Below are 21,259 nucleotides of genomic sequence, written 5' to 3' on the forward strand. Positions count from 1 at the left end.
TCCATATCTAAGGGAGTGCAGTCTGGTCCTGAAGTCCCCGAGATCTGGAAAGCAGCAGATGACATCTGTGTCCCCAGGCTGTGGTACTACTAGAGCCTGCATCTTTTGCCAGACCAGACTGGACCCAGGGTCATCACTTTCTGGTCTTCTTTCCACGCTTCCTTCCTGGCTGTGGCTCTGCTGTTGGAGATGTGGCAGGAGGAGGAGTAGGACCTGGAGGAGGAGGAGGAGTAGTAGGACCTGGAGGAGGACCATGTGTGAGGTCACAAATGTGGGTAGCAGATGTTATTTGGCCCCTCAACCCCTTATTGAGAGCTTCCAACATTAAAGACTCACACATGAGTTGTTGGCCCTCTTCCATCCGCTGCATTTTGCAGGCAATTATGCCAGCAAAGTCCTCCTCTACAGTGTGGGGGGCTGTCAGGGCCTCTGTAGCCTTCCAAAAGAGGCCTATGGCAGCCTCCTCCAGGGTACTCCTCTTCCTGCCACTTTCTCTTTGCAGGTGGCTGGGAGGGACCTGGATATCAGGCATCCTGCTCGGCCCGGCCACCTCCTGGCTGAGACTTCCCTGTGTATGAAAATGGGACATGGTTTTAGTTTTTGCATCATCAATCCCAATCATAAATTAGTACTCCAAACTAACATCTAGTTAACATCATTGGTTGGACAAGCAGAAATATTTAGAGGAATGCTATACCTGGCTCAAGCTGGGCTCCTCCACATGTTGCTGCCTGGAAGGCCCAGGTTGAGTGTCAGAAGCCTCAGCTGGGGGGGAAGGAAGCATGGAAGGAAGACTGGAGAGTGATGACCTGGGTTCAGTCTGGCCTGCCAGAAAATGCAGCCTGTCATAGTACCACATCCTGGGGACATAAATGTCATCTGCAGCTCCTGATCTCTGGGAATCCAGGACCTTCTTGTGTTCCCTTAGATAAGTGCTCCTCAGGACACCAATTGGGATCTTCAAATAGGTTATGTCTGCCGTGGGGATCACCGTCTTCACAAATTCCAGCAATTGATCCAGTGCTGCCTTCCTCTTTGTTTGGTTCTTATAATGTGGGTGGTTTATCTCGCAAAGACAAGGCAGCTCCCTGAACATATCTATGAAGATTGCCATAAAGTTGGTATCTTTCAAGATATCCATTTTCACTGCAAGACACAACACAAGACAAACCCTAATGTCAGGCAAAACTCTCCTAATCTAGTTACAATATAGCCCTCAATCTAGAAGCAGTATAGGCCCAAGTTTGGCTCTTACCTTCGTTATCACGATCGGCGCCTCCAATACTCCTTCCTCCGCTCACAGATCGTATGTACTACGCACGCGTGTTACGCTTTATACACACTGCGCATGCGTGTAACTCCGCCCGCCACTGACGTTCTCTCTAGTTTATTCCCCGCCCCTTTTCGTTTGGCGCAGTGGGTGAAGAGCACATGGCGGAGTCAGAGAAGGTGCGTGCTAATTATAGCAACGGGGAGGAGGAGGAGGAAAGCCCGGATCTGGAAACGTCCCGATCCAGAAGGAGACGATTTAAGGCCTCAAATATGTCCTTTGGTGAGATGTTGGAGATGGTCGACATCCTGAAGAAGGCCGACTATGACGGAAAGTATGGACCTTACCCCAACCCCAATATCAGAAAGGCCAAGATCATGGTGAAAGTGGTCAAAAGTCTGCACCAGAATTTCGGGGTACGACGATCGGAAGATCAGCTCAGGAAGCAGTGGTCGGACCTGAAATTAAGAGAGCCCGAGCAGTACAGAAAGATCTGGAGAGTGCTGCAAAAAAGTAAGTAGTAGTGCTGTGTTCCCATTCTTTTTGTCTTTATTACGTTCGTGCTGCTCCATGTGCTTTTCTTAAGTGTTGTACAGTTTAAAATGGCAACTTTCATGTTCATGGGCACATTATTCGTTCGTATCAAACATTTTTCTTTCGGCCTATAAAACACCATTGTTTAGGCCATATGCATTTGCCCACATTTTTTAGGGCCTACTTGTATGAAAAATATTTGATTGTGTAGATGGGTTTGTTACTAGAATGAAATGCAAACTAGATTTTGTGTAAGGAGAGGACACTCAGCAGCTGTTTTCACATCTGAACGCTGGAGCACTAGTGTGGGACACAAGAACACCCTTTTTATTAGGGGGCCCACACAGGTGCTCCAGTGGATACTATAGGGGGGTCTCCATCTGTTAAGCTTGTATAAACAGGTAAAGTATAGAAGCTTGACAAAGGACACTAAAAATTCTACATCTTGGAACTCTGCAAAAATAGACAATTGTACGCCACTTCCAAGCAATGTTTCATCTTTATAGTTCTGCCATCAAATATCTGTGTGCTAAGTATACTATTTTTGTTTTACATAGAGGAGAAAAGACTCGGAGGACACCCCTCATCCGACGAGACCACAGACCACCCCCCAAAATACCCCCAACACAAGCAGAGCAGGAGGAGGAAGAAGACGTGGTGGAAATAGGCACCACAACAGGTGGGTGTCTGCGACCACCGGCTCAGGTAAGAGATGGATGCCAGCATATTTATAATACTTGTTTTTTTTTTTTTGGTTTCTCTCTTTTTAGGTGATGTTGTGGATCCAGGGCATTTCACCTCAGAAAGTGCACAGATCCTTATTGGGGAGATCATGGGGTGTAATTTAGCATTGGAAAACCTTAAGAAAAACATCAATGATGTTATTCAAAAAAATAACATCACTGATGTTTTGGGGAGAGTTTAAAACCCCTCCAAATCCCTTTTGTTTTTTTGTGTGCTACAATGTTAAAAATGTTTTAGCGATTTTTAGAAAAGCCAAATTTTGGGGATGCACACAGTGTGTCAACATGTGCTATCTGCCATCACGGGAGATCAATGGACGCGTTTTGGGGGTGCAACCCCTTCCTCAATAATAAAGTAGCTGAGAGGAAGGGGTTGCTCCCCAAAAACATGTCCCTTGATCCCCCGTGATGGCAGCTAGCACATGTTGACATTCGTAAATTGGTGTGCATCTTCAAAATTTGGCTTTTCCTGGGGTGACTTCACCCCATCTGAACGCAATATCAAACACAGTTCCTAAATACTCATGTCTGATATTGCCTTCAAGTTTTACCTAATGTGATCTTTGTAAGTTCAAGATTTGTGTCTTTCTTGTTGTTTTAAAACATGCCTGTTTTATCTTAAATGGACATTTCTATTTTTGATAATGCCACCACAAAAATTGTTATACAACAAACATGTTGGTTTGCTTTAAAAACCTTTTCTAAATGCACATGTTATTGTGCAGGTATTAAAAAGATTGTTAATCAGGAATGTGTGGATTATTGTCTCAACGCTACAACACTTTTGTGGTGATGTAATTGCTGCTTTCTGTGACAATGGGTGTTATTTCCTAAGGGCAAATCCACTTTGCACTACAAGTGCAGTTTCAGTGCATTTTCAAGTGCACTTGTAGTGCAAAGTGTATTTGCCTTTAGTAAATAACACCCAACAGTGCTTTGTATAAGGTTACACAATCACGCCATTTTCAGGACTCACCACATTTCGGTCAGGGTCAGCTAAAACAAACACAAGCAGTAAATGTCACCAAAGATTTGCTTATTTTTTTTTTATTTGATCAAGGTTTCACAAATTGTCTGGCATATTGATGGCCCCCGTACCCGCAAAGAACTCAAGGTATCTTAGCCGGACATCACGGGCACTCAGGGAGGGCAATTCCGGCCTCAGGCCCAACTGAGCCAGCATAGTTGGCAGAATGTTGCCGTAAAAAGTTATGTAGAACACAGCACGCCAGGATTATATGATTCAGTTTATACTCCGCCATATGGATGGGTGTAAGAAATAGGTGGAACTGGCTGGCCATGATTCCAAATATGTTCTCCACCATTCTTCTGGCTCTGGCCAGCTGGTAATTAAAAACCCTCTGGTCCGGGGTGAGGGTCCTCCATCGGGAATGGCCGCATAAAGGGGTCCCCCAGCGCAAAGGCTTCATCCGCAACGAAGACGAATGGGAGTCCTTCCACATTGTCTTCTGGAGGTGGCAAGTCCAAGCTGCCATTCTGGAGATGCCTGTAAAACTCCGTCTGGGCGATGACTCCACCATCGGACATCCGGCCATTCTTCCCCACGTCCACATACAGGAACTCATAATTAGCCGACACCACCGCCAACATCACAATACTATTGAACCCTTTATAATTATAATAGTATGACCCCAAGTTGGGTGGTGGGACGATGTGGACGTGTTTCCCATCAATTGCCCCTCCACAGTTAGGAAAGTCCCACCGCTGGGCAAAGTGGGAGGCCACAGTCTGCCATTCCTGTGGCGTGGAAGGAAACTGTGGAGGAAAAAAAAAAATTAGTCTTTTTGCACATTAAAACAAGCAGATTAGACACAAACATTCTTGGCCAACATCGAGATAACATTTAGTAATGAGAATTTTTAAACACCAAAGTATAAGGTACACCTATCAGATTCCCCCTCCCCCACCCCCTCTCATGGGCCATTTCTAACATTATAGGGGGGGAGCTCTTGGACAGGTAACCCTCTCCACTTCATTGAGAGATGAATGCCTAAATAATGGGTATAACTTTGAACAGCCCCTCCTTAGTTACACTATTGGCAGCCCACTGGACAGGTAAGAAGTGTCATAATACAAAGATATAAATACACTTTGTACACATTTGAGCACATTTGGACATTCTGCTATTACCTATCAAGATAATAATAGGATAAAAAAACTTTAAACACTACCATTTGAAAGTATACAGGCAGGCCCTTGCACTACATGCTTTGGGGAATTCATCCATACATCTGACCACAAAAGATATGGATATAGTGTGTATGGGTTTGCCAAAGTCAGCAGATAGATGATTGAGGATAGATAGAGAATTGGTATCAGCTGACTTAGCAGTTGGGGGGGTTAAAAATGATTTGGGGACCCCCAAAAAAAGCCTCTGGCACTCTGCCTGAATTTAAAGGACAAATCACATTTTAAAACATTTTAGGGGTTGTTTGGGGTAAAGCACTACTATGGAGCTGACAAAATACATTGTTAAGTGACTACATGAGGTGAATATAGGGCCTGTAGACCATTCTGGGGAGGTAAGTGAAGGCAAATATGTATGAAGGAGCAAAATAATAATTACATAAAAATCCAGCATGCATGAGGACAAAGGGGACATTCACAGCATATTACAATCATGGTAATTAGGGAATGAGGAAAGAAATACAATATATTATCAAACATTAAATACACTAAAATGTGATATTAAAGGATAAAAATCTTACCTTAATATACTCCTTCTGTAGGACCTGGATGCTGGCAGAACAGGTCTCTGGGATAATGATACCCAGAGCCTGGGGGGAGATGCCTGTTGAGAACTTGAGGTCCTGCAGGCTTCTCCCCGTCGCCAAGTACCGCAGGGTGGCGATGAGCCTCTGCTCCTGCTAATATAGGGGGTCAGCAAAGCCAACAAACGGTGAAATACGGGGTCCGTCATCCGGAGAAAGTTCCTGAAATCATCAGGATTATTCTCACGGATCTCACGGAGCAAAGGCATATGACAGAACTGGTCACGCTGAAGCAACCAATTCTTGGTCCATGAACTCCTCCCCACCCTGTTCATGGACTGGACTTGTGTCAAAGTCAGGACCCCAACACCAAGCCCCCGCACAGCACGAACTCTACGAGGAGTTTGTATATGCAACATGGCTAGAAAACGGTTGGCTGCTCAGAACGATGTAACAGAACGCACTGAAGAACAGCAAGGCCTGTGAAGAGCTACCTGAAAAACAGTAACGAATGAACAAGAACACAATTACTCAAATAAGTCACGCGTAGCTTGCTTGCACGCACTGAAGAGCAGATACAAACCCACAAGCACAAACTGAACAACAGAAAACGATCTGAAATCCACGAGTCTGAAAAAGCGCAAATCGTCTCTCACCAAACTTTTACTAACACGAGATTAGCAAAAGGAGCCCAAAGGGTGCCGCGCTTGGTTCTGAACTGGCCTTTTCTAGTCTCGTCGTACGTGGTTTACGTCACCGCGTTCTTGGCGATCGGAAATTCCGACAACTTTGTGCGACCGTGTGTACACAAAACAAGTTTGAGCCAACATCCGTCGGAAAAAATCCTAGGATTTTGTTGTCGGAATGTCCGATCAATGTCCGACCGTGTGTACGGGGCATAAGAGTGCGGCTGTCCAGAATTCATTCCTGTTTATCGCTACTAGCAATAGCCAGCACCTACAACCTCAGAACCGAGAAGGATTTACCTTGGTCTGTTTAAATTTTTCCTGGAGCGGTAATCACTTCTTTCCATATGAGGAATGTTACAAAATCATGAAATGGGGAAAGGAGTGGAGAAAATATATGGAAGGCTGCTTACCCGTGTTTCAGTATATGCAAGGCACAAAACAACCGGGCAAATTTTATATTTGCCTTGTATGATCGATGTATACCTCCTTTATATGTACCGAGATAGTCCACTTGCCCTTTTTTTCTTGGTGAGTCTGGGGTGGGACCCTCACTCCCAAATAGTCTTTCTAAATTTAATTGGATGATGGTACATTTTACAGATGTGCATTTATTTTACATAATCCTGTGAGGCCATTCACTCTCCAAGCTTGCCGTGTCAGCAGTAACATGGACCTTGTGGCTGACTGCCTTGCCCAATGATGCCACAACATTGCCTGCCATGGTAGAAAGCTGGAATAGCCTTACGTGAAAAGAAATTGTGACTGGGAGCCTGCCATTGTGGTACAGCACATTCTGCAAATTCAAGGAAGGGGGCAGAATCCACCAGACAGAAAGGCAGGAGTTGTAAGGCTAGCAGCTTTGACAAGCTTGAATTTAGATGCATGTGGCAGCGGGCATGTGGGTGGCAGTGACTATTTTTTCTTTCGCTGTAGCAGATGGGGCAGAGAAATTTGCCTGCTGTAGTCTACAGCTGGTGGTGTGCTACTGGCAGATGTGCTGCAAGGACCTGGGACACCCTGCGCTATACCATCATCCCTGTCAGTGGAGGCTACTGAGAGGTCATGAGATATAGCAGGGGTAGGAAAGGTGAGGAGGAGCAGAATTCATCCCTTTTGTGTGGCTTTCAGGTGTTCTTACCAATGGGCTGAGTGGTGGGAGGTTTAATGCCTTGTCGAGCATGTGGTATCCACATGGCTGTTTTTTTTTGCCACATTTGATATGCTTGAGGCAAATTTCACAAATTGCAACAATGCGATCAGCTGCACATGTGCTAAAAAGGCCCGAACAGCTGAGTTCTGGGAAGTGGGCCGGCTCCACAGTCTGGTGGAATAGGGTGGAATAGGGTGGCTGCTCTCTACTCTTCCATGATGGCTGCCTCTTTGGGGATGGTGCCTCACCCTCCCTTTCCTACTATGCTCTGGCATCTTCAAGGAGCAAGTGGCTTACGCTGTGTTCAAATAATAGCTGACTCCTCCATGCCTGATGCTGGGGCTACGGTTGCAGTAGCTGTGGACAAGGAGGCAGAAAAAGCCACTCTGGCAGTTGTAGTGGATTGTGCACTAGTCTCTGCTTGGGTGATGGAGGATGAGAAGGATGATGATGGTTTAGTAAGACAGTCTGCCACCTCCTCTGCATGCTGTGGCCGGATCACATGGGCATCATCACTAAACAGAGGAAAGGATGCCCTGCCTGAGGACAGAACGTGTCCACCTTTGCCTGTGGGCACATACACTGCTGGCCCCCTCACAGGGCCATGGGAATGTTTGCCTCTCCTTGTTGGCCTCCCTGACATGATGCTTATTAACAAAATGTAACCAAGGTGTGGAAATGTGTACATGGATGCATTTTAATCAATGGAAAGTGGTGTTTGGTGCACTAACTTGAGTATTCACCTCACAGATACACTCCACTCCACTGACACACTACGCAATGCAATACACTGTTTGTAAACATGCACAAATGCCCTGAAATATACTGTGTTAAATGTACAGTAACACACGGATAGATACTGCATTAAATGCGCAATAATGCACTGATATATACTGCGTTAAACATGCAGTAGCGCACTGAAATATACATAGTTACATAGTAGGGGAGGTTGAAAAAAGACACAAGTCCATTAAGTCCAACCTATGGACACCCAAGTTGCATCAGTGACCTCATGAACATCATCCCCTCCATCCTCATTATCACTGGAGACAACTTGGTAATATGCTGCGGCTGGTGGAACATGACTGCCAATCCATTAAACATCCAGTAACGCATGCATATAAACTGCGTTAAACGTACAGTAATGCACTGATATATACTGCATTAAATGTGCAGTAACGCATGGATATATATTGCATTAAATGTAAAGTAACACACTCAAATATACTGCGTTAAACGTGCAGCAACACATAGATATAAACTATGTTAAACGTACAGTAATGCACAGATATATACTGTGTTAAACATGCAGTAATGCATGGATATATACTGCATTAAACGTACAGTAACGCACTCATATATACTGTGTTAAACGTGCAGTAATGCATAGATGCAGTATATACTGCATTAAATATACAGTAATGCACGGATATATACTGCGTTAAATGTACAAAAATGCACAGATATATATTGTGTTAAACCCCTGGCCCCCTCACAGTGCCATGGGAATGTCTGCCTCTCTTTGTTGGCCTCCCAGACATGATGGGGGTGGCGCTTATTAATAAAACGTAATCAAAATGTGAAAATGTGTACCTGGATCAATGGAAAGTGGTGTTTGGTGCACTTTACCTTGAGTATTCACTACACAGACACACTCCACTGACACTACAATATACTGCAGTAAAACTGCACTGACGCACTGCAATATACTGTGGTAACCATGCATTAAGGCACTCACGCACTCAAATATATTGAGTTAAACATGCAGTAACACACAGATATATACTGTGTTAAACGTATATAAACGCGTGGATATACAGTATCTCACAAAAATGAGTACACCCCTCACATTTGTGTAAATATTTTATTATACCTTTTCATGTGACAACACTGAAAAAATGAAACTTTGCTACAATGTAAAGTAGTGAGTGTACAGCTTATATAACAGTGTAAATTTGCTGTCCCCTCAAAATAACTCCGCACACAGCCATTAGTGTCTAAACCGTTGGCAACAAAAGTGAGTACACCCCTAAGTGAAAATGTCCCAATTGGGCCCAATTAGCCATTTTCCCTCCCCGGTGTCATGTGACTCATTAGTGTTACAAGGTCTCAGGTGTGAATGAGGAGCAGGTGTGTTAAACTTGGTGGCATTACTCTAACTCTCTCATACTGGTCACTGGAAGTTTAACATGGCATCTCATGGCAAAGAACTCTGAGAATCTGAAAAAAAGAGACACTGCTCTACATAAAGATGACCTAGGCTACAAGAAGATTGCCAAGACCCTGAAACTGAGCTGCAACACAGTGGCCATACAGCGGTTTAACAGGACAGGTTCTACTCAGAACAGGCCTCATCATGGTCGACCAAAGAGGTTGAGTGCACGTACTCAGCATCATATCCAGAAGCTGTCTTTGGGAACTAGATGTATGAGTGCTACCAGCAGTGCTACAGAGGTTGAAGGGGTGGGGGGTCAGCCTGTCAGTGCTCAGACCATACGCCGCATACTGCATCAAATTGGTCTGCATGGCTGTCGTCCCAGAAGGAAACCTCTTCTAAAGATGATGCACAAGAAAGCCTGCAAACAGTTTGCTGAAGACAAACAGACTAAGAACATGGATTACTGGAACCATGTCCTGTGGTCTGATGAGATGGTGTCAAGCGTGTGTGGCGGCAACCAGGTGAGGTGTACAAAGACAAGTGTGTCTTGCCTACAGTCAAGCATGGTGGTGGGAGTGTCATGGTCTGGGGCTGCATGAGTGCTGCCGCACACTGGGGAGCTACAGTTCATTGAGAGAACCATGAATGCCAAAATGTACTGTGACATACTGAAGCCGAGCATGATCCCCTCCCTTCTGAGACTGGGCCGCAGGGCAGTAATTCAACATAATAACGACCCCAAACACACCTCTAAGACAACCACTGCCTTGCTAAAGAAGCTGAGGGTAAAGGTGATGGACTAGCCAGGCATGTCTCCAGACCTCAACCCTATTGAGTATCTGTGGGGCATCCTCAAACAGAAGGTGGAGGAGCGCAAGGTCTCTAACATCCATCAGCTCTGTGATGTTGTCATGGAGGAGTGAAAGAGGACTCCAGTGGCAACCTGCAAAGGTCTGGTGCACTCCAAGAGGGTTAAGGCAGTGCTGGAAAATAATGTCGGCTACACAAAATATTGACACTTTGAGCCTAATTTGGGCATTTCACTTAGGGATGTACTCACTTTTGTTGCCAGCGATTTAGACATTAATGGCTGTGTGTTGAGTTATAGTGAGGGGACAGCAAATTTATTCTATTATACAAGCTGTACACTCAGTACTTCACATTGTAGAAAAGTGTAATTTCTTCAGTGTTGTCACATGGAAAGATATAATAAAATATTTACAAAAATGTGAGGGGTGTACTCACTTTTGTGAGATACTGTATATTGCGTTAAATGTGCAGTAATGCACTGATATATACTGCATTAAACATACAAAAATGCACGGATATATACTGCATTAAACGTACAGTACTGCACGGATATACAGTATCTCACAAAAGACAATACACCCCTCACATTTTTGTAAATCTTTTATTATATCTTTTCATGTGACAACACTGAAGAAATGACACTTTGCTACAATGTAAAGTAGTTTCTGTACAGGTTGTATAACAGTGTAAATTTGCTTCCCCACTCAAAATAACTCGACACACAGCCATGTCTAAACCGCTAGCAACAAAAGTGAGTATACCCCTAAGTGAATATGTCCAAATTGGGCCCAAAGTGTCAATATTGTGTGACCACCATTATTTTACAGCACTGCCTTAACCCTCTTGGGTATTCAGTGCACCAGAGCTTCACAGGTTGCCACTGGAGTCCTCTTCCACTCCTCCATAAAGAGATTACTGACATGGACATTTACTGTACTGTTCATTTAAGCACAAGTGACTCCATTTTGTTCTCACTGTTGAAATATGTTCTGTAACCTTCACCTAACACACAGACACATCTCCTACTAAACACTCTCTACTCCCCCCTCCCTTCTCAATGTTTTATTTTTGCAATTGATCTATTCGCTAGCTTTTAATAATATATTTATATTTGTTAGTTTTTAATAACATCTCACAAAACCCCTTTTCTTATCTATGTATAAAATAACATGTAATAATAAATTTTGACACTGAACGTTCATTTTAAACACAGTGATTGAGTCCTGTGAATCTGTTCCTGCAGCTGCAGTATTAACTTTCTTTTAGAGTCCCAATCAGAAATCAGTCATAACAATCTTGGCGAGCCAGCCAGGAATTTGGCAGAGTTTCCAGAAGCAACCGCGCTTCGATTGGGATCATCGGGAAATGCAGACCTCAAATGCCAACTAGGTAAGCTACCCTTAAGCTTGCTGCCTTTCCTATGTATCCTATCTGTCGGTTCTCAAGGAAACCAGACCACTCTCGGACCTTTCTGGTTGGGTAACGTGTGTGTGTGTGAATGTGTATGTGTCCCCCTTCATGGTTTGGACTGTGTGTGTGGATGGGGAAAATCCTCTGCAGTTCCCTGCGTTGACTCCTTGTGGGCGACCTGGGTCAGAGGCGCATGGTAGGGTCAGATAAAACTCACAGAGAAGAGACGAGGAGGGTCTCTTAATAAGTGTTTTGTCTATTGTCATAAACCCCTTCTATCCACGTAGATAAGTGGAGACTATTTTTGTAAATCTGCAGATTTGCTGTACTATTTGTTTTAGAGGCAAGAGGGTATAGGCACAAGTAGAGAAGACTGGCCAGTCATTATGGGCATTAAATTAATTAAGGGAATGAAGGGAGAGAGGCCTTCAGAAAATGCCCAGCGCAAGATGAGCGCTAGAGAATATATGCACCGAAGGTACAGTTCCGCCTATACTGAGCCCCTAGATAAATAGGTAGAATGGACAAAGGGAACAGCTAAACCTTTAAAATCTGAAGGGACTTTTGATTTAAAAGTATGGCAAACTTTTCTGCACGATTATGGCCCACTACTGTGCAGTGAAGGAACGTGGAGAATAGCTTGCATATGGGAGACAGAAGCTAAAGTATCAAATCAAACTGGCTTCACAGAGATGTTTAATAAAAGTACTGCCCAAATTTACTACGTTTGGCCAGAAGACTCTGTAGAGGAGGACCCCCCACCTTATGTGGCTGCCAATTTGACTTTAAGGGGTCCACGCACAAAAGCAAAAGAATTAGATTACATGGAACACACAAAAGATGAGCTGGGCAATATAGTAGAGAGCAGAGGTTTAACAGCCCCATATCAACCTACAAAGAGGGTTTTGGCTCGTATCCTAGAAACAGATGACAACAAATCAAAGGCACATATGCAAAACTAGATCTCTCTGAACTTAAGGCTTTGAACAGAGAAAGAGAGATAGAGTCTGAACTTTCGGAGCAAACCATAATTTCCAAATTGTGGCAGCAAGATGAAGAGAGAAGGAAGGGATGATGCCACTTCTTCTGCCCCTGGCACAGAGTAACCTGTTGCAGTTTATCCTGTCAGAACCCAATTCGTTTTTGAAGGTAATGCTGTTGACAGTAAGTCTCAAATTAAATGGCATGTACCTTTTAGTCCCCAAGATATGAGAGCCATATTAGGGGGATTGGGAGATCCTAGAAAGAATCCAATTGGGTTTGCAAACAGACTAAGCGCTGCACAGGAAGCATATGAGGCTTCTGCTACTGACATTCATCAGCTTCTTATTAAAGCAGAGGGAAGCAACATATCTGGCTATATACTTAAAGAATGTGGTGTAGACCTCAAAAATCTAGGTAAGATGGTTAGTGGATGGGAGGTTTGTGAGAAATTGAAGGAAAAATTCCCCGTAATATATGGACAAACCAGACATGCTGAATTTATGAATGCTAAGCAAGGGAAAGAGGAAGCTGCAGGGGCTTATTGGAGGCGGTTAAGCAATATGGCTCAGGAAGCAGGCATTAAAATAGAGGAAGAGAAGGCAGGAGAAACTGCAAATTCATCTACACAACTGGTGAAACAAAGGTTTCTTGATGGTTTAATACCCCAGTTGAAAGGAAAGTTGTTCACAGCAAGGCCTGAGGCAGGCAATATGTCTATTCGAGACATCTTGCCTATCCTGTTATCCATAGAAAACAGGATTAACCAAAAAGACAGCAAACCCAAGGTTATGTACATGGGGGAGCAGAGAGAAAAAGGAAGAGGCAAAGGCAATTTCAGAAATCATGGCAATCGGGGACCAATTATATGCTACAATTGTGATAGTGAAGGACACATAGCCAAATTCTGCCATCTTCTTGACCCTAGACTGGAAAGAAGCTTAGAGGCACCTCATGCTGATCCCAGTTCTCTGCCAAAAGCAGTGGATCAGGCATAGGAAAATGACATGCCAGTATCAATCATGTTAAATAGGGGAGACAATGGTCCCGAGGCCAGAGTAAAAGTATTTTTACAAGAACTCCCCTATCCTGGAGGAGAAACAGAATTAACCTGTTGAATTGATACTGGTGCAAGCCGAAGTGTTTTGAATATAGAGGACTTACCTCCAGGATTATTATCTATAAATGTTATCTCTGGTGTTGGCCTAACTGGGACCTCTACTGATTTGGTTTGGCCACTTAAACTCAGGCTAGAACAGCAAAGAGAAATTGTCACTAAAGTGTTTCAGACACAGTTCCTACCAATCTTTTGGGAGCTGACATTTTGAACCAAATTTTAGCAAACATAGACTACACTCCTACAGGAGTCCAAGTGGTCAGTAGTCTGTAAGGAGAAGTTTTAAATTCTGCCTGTGGAGTATTTTTAATCCAACACTCCATTTCCACCAGAATTGAAAGCGATTCCCGCTGAATTATGGGCCACCAGCAAATATGATGTAGGTCTGCTGGACTGCACCCCAGTCATGATAAAAATTAAACCAGGAGCCCATCTCCCACAGATTAAACAGTACCCATTGAGTATTGCTCAGACTGGGGGGATAAAGCAGGGATTTGCAATTAGCAGACCTCCAGCTGTTGCAGAACTACAGTTCCCATGAGGCATAGCAAGACTCTGGCAGCCACAAGCATGACACCCAGAGGCAGAGGCATGATGGGACTTGTAGTTTTGCAACAGCTGGAGGTCCGCTAATTGCACATCCCTGGGATAAAGGATCAAATCACTCAACTGAAAGCAGCACGGGTTGTTGTACCAATTAAGTCCCAAGTCAATACACCCCTGTTCCCAATTGCAAAGAAGCCAGACAAGAAGGGTGGGCAGGTGACATACCATATGGTGCATGATTTGAGCGCCATTAACAATATAATTGAGGCAGATACCCCGATCGTGCCCAACCCCCGCACTTTACTAAGTGGAATACCTGCCTCCAGCACCAGCTTTACAGTGATCTTGCAAATGCTTTCTTTTCGGTGCCCCTGCACCCAGATTGCTGGCACCTTTTTTCATTTACCCATGATGCCCAAAAGGTAGCATGGAAAAGATTGCCCCAAGGGTTTGTGAGTAGCCCCTCTGAATATAATACTGCATTAAAGCAAGTATTGGACCAATGGTCCTCCTCACCCCCGAACACAGTTTTGCTTCAGTACATAGACAATTTGCTTATTTGTTCTGATACAAAGGACATTTGTAGCAGAGAAACAGTAAGCCTTCTCATGTTTCTCTATAACAGTAACAACAAAGTTAGCAAAGATAAGCTACAATACTGCCAAGAGAAAGTGATCTTCCTGGGTCACTGCATTTCACATGGAATCCGTCACCTATCCCCAGATCAAGTTAAAACTCTACAAAACTTTGAAAAGCCAAGAAATGTACGGCAACTACGTGCCTTCCTGGGGTTAGTGGGATATTGTAGGGAATGGATTCCAAATGCATCAGAACTTATGACTCCTCTATATGAGGCTACCACTAGAAACCCTGTCGAACTCACATGGGACAATGAATTGTAGATGAAGGAGCTTATTAAAATTTTGTCTGAAGCTCCCGCCATTGGACTTCCTGACTATACTAAGACTTTCTCATTGTTCTGTCATGAAGTCAATGGATTTGCTGCAGGTGTACTCGCCCAGCTACACGGAGACAAACAGAGGTCTGTGATGTATGTATCAGCCTCATTAGACCCTGTCATCAAAGGCTCCCCCAGTTGTATGCAAGCCTTAGCAGCCTGCATTTTGCTGCTAGACAAAGTAACTGAGCTTGTACTAGATTCTGCTCTGATCCTGTATGTGCCACATGCAGTACAGGAAATCATGAATAAAGTAAATACCAGACATGTGTCTGCCAGTAGATTTGACAAGTACCAGTCTGCTCTTTTTGCTCCATCGAATTTAACAATCAAACGATGTGTTACTTTAAATCCGGCTACTCTTCTTCCTCTAATTGATGAGGAAGATGCAACAAATGGTACTGATGTAGAACCTGAGAGTTTTTCTCATGGTTGTATGGCTCTGATGGAGGTAGAAAGGGCCTCTGTCACACCAGCAGAAGATGAGCCTTTATCAGATTGTGACACACACTTATTCGTAGGTGGTTCCAGATTTTACACTGATGATGGTCAGCCACACACAGGGTTTGCTGTAACCACTACAGACACCATTTTACATCAGGAAGCATTGACACCCCAGATGTCAGCACAGGAAGCGGAGTTGTGTGCTGTAGTCAAAGCATGTCATCTCCTAGAGAATCAAAGGGGAAACATTTACACTGACAGCAGATATGCGTTTGGAATAGCGCACGATTTGGGGCCTATCTGGAAAGCACGGAACTTTCTGACTAGTGCAGGGAAGCCTGTGAGACATGCAAAACTCATAGAGTGGCTATTTGAGGCTTTTCAGAAACCAGCAGAAGTTGCCATCTTGAAGGTAAAAGGGCATGCAAGGGGAAATGACATGACAACCAGAGGAAATGCTTTAGTGGACCAAGCGGCAAAGGATGCTGCCCTTATGGCATTTGGAGTCACACCCACTGTAGGGGTCGCCCAGGTAGCGGGGACAGATTCCCCTCATCAAGAGCAGTGGGATGTAAAAACTCTAATTCAGTTGCAGAACCAGGCCCCTGATGAAGAGAAGGATAAGTGGATCAAATGTAATGCTACCCAAAATCAGCAGGGCCTGTGGAGTGCTGACAACAGGTGGTGTCTACCCAGGAGTTTGTACCCAGTTTTAGCACAACTGCCACATGGCATCAGTCATCTTGCTAAGGGCGCGATGGTGGCACTTACTGACATCTATTGGATAGCACCTGGATTTAGTGCATTTGCAGCCAGGTTTTGTGCTTCATGTCTCACTTGTGCTCTGTACAATGCAGGGAGGCCTGTCCATGTTCCCCAAAAGCATTCTCCTAAGCCAGATTTCCCTTTCCAAAGAATTCAAATAAACTACATTCAGATGCCCAGAATAGGCACCTATGAGTTTGCTTTAGTGTGTATTGACATGTTCTCAGGTTGGCCCGAGAGCTGGCCAGTAGCTAAAGCAAATGCAAAAACAACAGCAAGGAAAATTTTGAATGAAATAGTTTGTAGATATGGATTGACGAAAAATGCTAGTGAAAACAGTTAAATAAATAAATGGTGTCAAACAATGTCCATAATGTTGGTGAAGAGATATAACTCTCAGAAAGACCATATACACATAATAAATCAGTCCATATAGTGCATGATGTGGTTGACCCAACTTGAATCCAAAGCAGGTGGTGTCACAGGAAAGTGCAAACCAGAGAAAGAGATGTAATACTCTTACCGACTTCGGTGGACTCACAGGCCGTGGGCGGTGAGTCAAATAGGCTTGTACTGTCCTCAAATGACAGTGTGAGGCTAGTTGGTATACCGGAAGATTTCCTCCTCGAATGGGGGGCCAGGAATCTGCCCAAATAATCTGCTCGATCACCGTCTTTGTCAGCAGGTGTGGACCATGTATGAAGAAAAAACAAGGAACCTCCACATGGTGTAAATCCAAGATAACTTTTTAAATGGTGTTTATTAGATCGTTCAAGATCATCAAACATGCCATTAAGCATAAAAAATAGTAGAATCGATTCAAAAGATATAAAAACAGCAAGCGTGGTATAGGTGGCTGGGTACAGCAAGAAACCCGACCGGTTTCGTCCGCAAAGCCGAAGTTAAAGTTTAAAAAGTTATCTTGGATTTACACCATGTGGAGGTTCCTTGTTTTTTCTTCATACATGGTCCACACCTGCTGACAAAGACGGTGATCGAGCAGATTATTTGGGCAGATTCCTGGCCCCCCATTCGAGGAGGAAATCTTCCGGTATACCAACTAGCCTCACACTGTCATTTGAGGACAGTACAAGCCTATTTGACTCACCGCCCACGGCCTGTGAGTCCACCGAAGTCGGTAAGAGTATTACATCTCTTTCTCTGGTTTGCACTTTCCTGTGACACCACCTGCTTTGGATTCAAGTTGGGTCAACCACATCATGCACTATATGGACTGATTTATTATGTGTATATGGTCTTTCTGAGAGTTATATCTCTTCACCAACATTATGGACATTGTTTGACACCATTTATTTATTTAACTGTTTTCACTAGCATTTTTCGTCATTTTATGTTATTTCCATGACCACTTGTACCTCTTAGGGGCATTGTCTTTGCTTTAGATATGGTAAAATTCACATGCACTATACACATATCTACATTGTAGGTTTGAGATTGGACGGGGGTACCCGCTTCTTCCTATGTGGATTGACTTTCCTCTATCCCAAACCCTCATAGACCTTTTTTTCATTGTTTTCACGTTAGCGCTACACTTTTATTTTTTAGTTATTGTGCACAATTTTTGTCATATTGTAGTGTTGGCCGCTATCCTGATGTGTTAGATTGGCGCGGTATTTTACACACCCACTTGTAGATATGGATTTCCTGAAACTATTGAGAGTGACAGAGGAACCCATTTTACTGGGGAAGTAATGAAAGAGGTAATGGAAGCCCTTCACATACAGCAAGCTTTCCATACACCTTATCATCCACAAAGTAGTGGTAAAGTTGGGAGACTTAATGGAATTTTGAAAAACATATGTGCAAAAATTAAAGCAGATACAGGAAAAGGATGGGTGGAAGCTTTGCCATTAGCCCTATATTCTGTACGAACTACCCCTAAACAACCACATGGGCTGTCCCCCTATGAGATTTTATTTGGAGGGCCACATTTTCCCTAACAGTTGCAGGCTTCTCACTCTAGTCTGTTAGAATATGTTCAGATTTTGCAAATAACATTGAATAAAATACATGAAGGTGTTTATAAATCTATCCCCGACCCAGATTCTGTTTCAGATATTCACAGAATCCAACCAGGTGACTGGGTGGTCGTCAAGCTACACGTCAGAAAGCCACTAGAACCAAAATTTGATGGACCACATTTGGTGCTTTTGACAACCGGTTCCGCTGTCAAGTTGGAAGGAAAGCCCACCTGGATTCACGCCAGTCACTGCAAGAAAATCCTGAAGTGATGATATCCTTTGAAAAATGATGATGATGTTTCTTTTCTTTTTGTTGTTTGTGAGAACTGAGACATGGAAAAATAATCCTTTCATCCAAATGTTAAAATTATATGCAACCCATAGCAACGCTAGTAACTGCTGGGTGTGTTCTCACTTACATCCCTAAACAGGAACAATACCCATGATAGCAATGCCTCTCAAATTCACTGATCTAAACAGGACCAGAATAAATGGCTCATACATCATCTCCACAGCTAATGAGCACAGATCAGTAACTTTGATGGTTTCAAAACAGATAAACACTCCACAGATTTGTTTAAACATTACATGCCCGTTTAACACTAAATGTACACGGTTGGGCAATTCAGATTGCACCAGAGCAAAAATTACAGTTTATGGAGGAAACTATGGTCAATATTATTATAGCCCAGATCCAGAACTAAATAGAACCCTTTATAGTACAAATTGCTCACATTTCCCAATATGTGAAAATATCGGTTACCTGAGATTCCATGTTATTGTCAGTTTTTTAGGAGCAGGCATACCATCCATACGTAGAGGGTTATATTATATATGTGGAAATAAAGCTTATGCCTGGCTTCCTACTAATGTTACAGGTACATGTTATATTGGGAAGTTAGCACCTGCTTTGGCTGTTCGCAAAGATTAAAAAAGACTTAAAAAAGTAGTATTATGCCCCGTACACACGGTCGGACTTTGTTCGGACATTCCGACAACAAAATCCTAGGATTTTTTCCGACGAATGTTGGCTCAAACTTGTCTTGCATACACACGGTCACACAAAGTTGTCGGAAAATCCGATCATTCTGAACGAGGTGATGTAAAACACGTACGTCGGGACTATAAACGGGGCAGTGGCCAATAGCTTTCATCTCTTTATTTATTCTGAGCATGCGTGGCACTTTGTCCGTCGGATTTGTGTACACACGATCGGAATTTCCTACAACGGATTTTGTTGTCGGAAAATTTTATCTCCTGCTCTCCAACTTTGTGTGTCGGAAAATCCGATGGAAAATGTCCGATGGAGCCCACACACGGTCGGAATTTCCGACAACACGCTCCGATCAAACATTTTCCATCGGAAAATCCGACCGTGTGTACGGGGCATTAGAGCACAGATTAACGCTAAATTATCTCACTGCAGCTCAAGGTGGGATATGTAAGGTATTTCACACTGACTGTTGTATATACATTTCTGGTAATGAGGACATTATTAAAGGGCATCTCGCTAAGATAAGAGAACTACAGAATAAGGCCAGGGATATTGCTAAAGATGGATGGAACCCCTTTCAGGGTTAAGGAGGTTTTGGTGACTTTTTATATGACATAGCAACATGGTTACAGAAACTAGGCGCTTACATTGTGATGTTCCTATTTCTCATATTTGTTATTTACTTCCTCATCAGGCTATGCCTCTGTGTGACTACCCGCTGTACCAACAAATGTACCAACAAATGTACCACCAGCCCTGATGAACCCATTATTGTGAGAAAGTTAGGAGAGAGCTGAACAGGACGCAGTCTCTCTGCGCCAATGTAACAGGAGTTACCAGCAATTGGCTGAATGTAACGCGGAGAAGAATGGTGTCAAATAAACAAAAGGAGGGAAATGACATAGACATTCACTGTACTGTTCATTTAAGCACAAGAGACTCCATTTTGTTCTAAATGTTGAAATATGTTCTGTTACCTTCACCTTTTTATATGTACGTATGACCTCGGTGGTGTGGATGTGTCATTGCCATCATCCCATATAATTAATTTATAAATTTTTAGGACCTCTAAGGGGATTTTTAAGGCAATGAAATGTAGATTGAAAATTAGATTTAAAAAAAATTCAATTTATTGATATAAGTCAAATTTAAAAAGATACAAAATCATACTAAATCAAAATTAAAGAAATACGCAATCATTACAGTATAAACATATAAATGAATAATGACAATTCAAATTTGGGTCAGATTGTAATCTGAACTGAGTAACAATGATTCCATAAAGGAGAAGTGTGGGAGAAAAAGTGATGTGTCTCACTACCCCTTGGGGTCACCAGAGGTGACAACCGTGGTGTGGAGTAGTGGAATTCCAACGCGTTTCAACATACATATTTCATAAGTCTTCTTCAGGGAAATACATCACAGTCTAGAAAACCAAAAATCATATTGTTACAATCAAAAAATGTATGTAGATGTGTATATCCTCCATCACAAACACTCACGTCCTCCCAGGGCATCTCAAAATTTTAGTGCGATCACTCAAGTTAAGACAAGGGGTCCCACGCCTCAGGCTGTTGGTACTGTCCCATAACTCTACAAGACGACTGGATACTGAAAAGATCCCAGTGTTAGGCGTTTTGCAGCATAGAATGGCTGTCTAAAAAAAATTCTCCCCGTGGGGAACCCTGTATTCACCCCTTTTATTTACCCAGACAAAAGATCAAGGTTGTTTTATCCTGGGGGGTTTTAAAATTTAAAGTTTAAAAATTTAAAATTTAATAAAATTTAAAATTAAAATTAAATTTAAATCTAAATATATCAGTATTGTGTGTTCATACTTTTGATATATTGTTATTTGTCAAGTACAATTTGCAAATTTGATAATTTTGATCCTCCAGCTTGGACCAGTTTTCGAGGCCCCTGTAGGATCTAATTATGTGATGTACAGGGGGTCCCCTAGTTACAAACATCCGACT

The 21,259-nt window shown here is 43.1% G+C and overlaps 1 protein-coding gene and 1 long non-coding RNA gene across 4 annotated transcripts in view; one reads left to right on the plus strand and one right to left on the minus strand.

The window, feature by feature from the left end:
• LOC141101810 (uncharacterized) overlaps nucleotides 1–2,717 on the plus strand; it is a 55,184-nt gene extending 52,467 nt beyond the window's left edge. The window contains exons 2-3 of the long non-coding RNA XR_012235027.1: nucleotides 2,362–2,483; nucleotides 2,575–2,717. This is a non-coding gene — a long non-coding RNA (uncharacterized lncRNA). The remainder of the gene's footprint in view (nucleotides 1–2,361; nucleotides 2,484–2,574) is intronic.
• SNX29 (sorting nexin 29) overlaps nucleotides 1–21,259 on the minus strand; it is a 2,112,233-nt gene that overhangs the window by 382,956 nt on the left and 1,708,018 nt on the right. The gene's annotated exons all lie outside the window — the stretch shown is intronic.

This window comes from Aquarana catesbeiana, linkage group LG06 (genome assembly GCF_042186555.1).
Source record: "Aquarana catesbeiana isolate 2022-GZ linkage group LG06, ASM4218655v1, whole genome shotgun sequence".
Classification (NCBI taxonomy): Eukaryota; Metazoa; Chordata; class Amphibia; order Anura; family Ranidae; genus Aquarana; species Aquarana catesbeiana.